Consider the following 2,875-nt stretch of genomic DNA (forward strand, 5'->3'; position numbering starts at 1 on the left):
AATATTGAATAATTCTGGTGCCCGCAGTCCTGGTGTCCCGGCGGGTACCCGGCACTGCTCGGTGCATCCCTGCCTGCAGCTGAGGAAGGGAAGTAGGAGTTGCCAGTGGTGTGATTTTTTTCTGCTCCAGAATATTTTTTTTTTGGGGGGGAGGAAAAATAACAAAAAAACAACCACCCAACCAACCAACCAAAAAAACCTGCAATCCCTGTGTTGGTTTTCTTGAGCAAAAAATAGACATTTTGGGGTAAAAATATGAGTTTAGTGAAAAAAAATATATTTTCATGCATTCTGTTTATATCCCTGGCAGAGAGAGCTCTCTCTGGCATAAATATGTATGTGATTTTTTCACTTAGAACACCCCTTTTTGATGGAAGGAGATGATTTCATGTACCCGGGGAAGTGCTCCCTCCTGGCTGCTCCTGCACTGGGGTGGAGCGCTTGGCCGGGTGGGATTCGGCGCTGCTGCCGGCCCCTGGGTGAGCAGAGAGGTCACCTGCCACTGTGAAAAAGCCATGTGTGAGGACATCCCCGTGGCTGGTGACCTCCGCTGTGGCCGTGGGGGACATCTCCTGTCACTCCCACAACGAGGTGTGGGGTGGCAGCAAAGCTGAGGCTCAGCCCCAGGGGGAGATGGTTCCTCTCCCATCTCCATCCCAAAGGGGCGGGATGAGGGCCGAAGCCGTGTCCAGGCTCCTGGAGGGCAGGGATACGGGATTTGGGATGAAGCTGTGGCATCGTCATCGTGATGGGTGTCGGGGAAACTGAGGCCCACCAGGGCTCGGTGGCAGCTCTGGGTGCCCATCAAAGCATGTACCTTTGCAGCCCCCTCCCATCCCGGCTCCCTCCCATCCCCAGGAATAAATAATGTGCCCCTGGTTTAGTTTCCTCCTAGTATTTCCTCCATCATTTTGGTCATCCAGGTGTTTTTTTTTCTGGGAAAATAAAAGCCAAGGGGTTGTGGGGTCTGGAGGGTGGTGGGTGATGAGCGGAGCAAAAGACAAAATGTTGGGCTCCTTTCCCACCCGCTCTCAAATGAAGTTATCTCCTCGTCTTCTGCGGAAGCGCTTTGACATGCTATATTGACCTTTTTTTAATCTAAAATTGATTCCTCGTGAAACTCCACCTGGTCGAGAGCCAGGCAGGATCTCGGCGCCATTGTATCCATTTTCATGAATTTCCATCAGCGTGTTTTGCCTTTCTCTGGTGTTTTTTGGAGCTGATGGGGAGGGTTGAACTGAACGGATTTGCCCGGCCGTTGCCAACAAGATGCTATGGGGCAGTTGGATCCTCATCTTTTTTTGACCCATGGAACCAGTCCCTCTGCTCCAGGTTTCTGCTGTGCTTAAATCCAAGAGGAGCCCACAAGCTCAGCCCTGGAGATGGGGCTGGTCCCCCCACTTATGCACCCAGGTAACCCCCAGGAGCCTGGGACACCTGGGGTGAGGGTGATGGGACCTCTCTCAGGCTCTTGGCGAGGACCTGGAGATGACGGAGTCAGGAGCACTGGGGGTGATGGAGTCAAGACCCCAGTGGGGATGTCACAGGGGAGGCAGGTCTGTGGGTGGGATCCCCGGCAGCCTCCATGGCGAGGCGAGGGGCTGATGGAGCTCACCGTGCGCTCCCCGAACCAGCCCAAGACAGCCTGGAATAAATGCAGAGGTCCCCTTAGTTCAACCACCCACTGGCTCACTCTGGGTTCAACCACCTCTCCCAGGGCCCCTGGTAAGAGCATCGCTTGGTGAACCCACTGTATTTACGCAGCATGGGTTTTGCGTTCATGGAAGCCAAGTGTTTGCTGCAAAGCCCCATCCTTCAGCCGTGCACGGGCCTCCCAAAATGCTCCCGGGTGCCCAGAACAGCTTGGGAGGGAGAGAAATTCCCACCATGGAGGATGAAGGAAGAGCTCCGGGTGCAGTAGGTGCTGTAGACTGGTCCCAGCAGCGCACAGGGATGTGTGATCCCTTGCAGGCTTGGATGGGCCAGGTTACACCATGGCCAGACCGACACTTGCACACAAATACACCTGTAAGGGTTGCAGCCCCTCGGATCCCGTGCAGAGCTGCTCTAATGCCTAAGCGTGCGCGGGGCTGGTTTAGGAGATGCTGCCGTATAAAAATCGGGGCCGAGAATTAAGAAATCGCGGAAGTGAAAAGCAGCGAACTGTTCCCAAGTCCTTCTGCTGGGTGGCATTTCAGGAGGAGGTTTGTAAGGCAGCGGAGAAGCAGCATCCCGGTTATTCCTTGGCAGATGTGCGCTCGCCGATCCCCCTGAAGGTGTGCTGTGAAAAAAAAAGAAAAAGAACAAAGGCGAGCCGGGTGGGCGGCGGGTTGGGGCCGTAGCCTTGCCAGCTCTGCCTGCACCCACCTCCTTGCCCAGACCTGCTGGATGCGAGCCTGGGAGCCCTCCGGGAGCGCAGACCCGAGGGCGGGTGACTGGGTGCTGTCTCGCCTCTGGCCAGCGGGCGCTCGCAGCCGCGTGTGCCGGGCTGTGGAGCAGAGCTCTGCGGGGGGATCCTGGGGACTTTCCTCCCGGGGTTGGGCCATCTGTCCTCTCTGCAAGCCCAGCTGCTGCCCTGCCGGGGCCACCCCAGGGACATCCCCCCCGCCCCCCTCAAAGAGGAGGTGGCTGCGGGGTCCCTGTGCCGCGGCTCCACGCACCACCCAAGGACAGCAGGGCCGGGGGAGATGGAAGGGCAGCGGCTCACCAACCCTTTACATTTGCGAATCGCCGGCATTTAACCCAACCCCGCCTGGCTCCGGAGAGCGGCGAGGGAAGGGAAATAATCTGCGATTAAAAAGACAAACACTGCCAACAACGAAAGGCGGGAGCGACCGGGAGCGGCGCCTGCAACGCCGGGGCCGCGCTGCCCGGC

Source organism: Charadrius vociferus, unplaced genomic scaffold (assembly GCF_000708025.1).
Source record: "Charadrius vociferus isolate BGI_N301 unplaced genomic scaffold, ASM70802v2 scaffold459, whole genome shotgun sequence".
Taxonomy (NCBI): Eukaryota; Metazoa; Chordata; class Aves; order Charadriiformes; family Charadriidae; genus Charadrius; species Charadrius vociferus.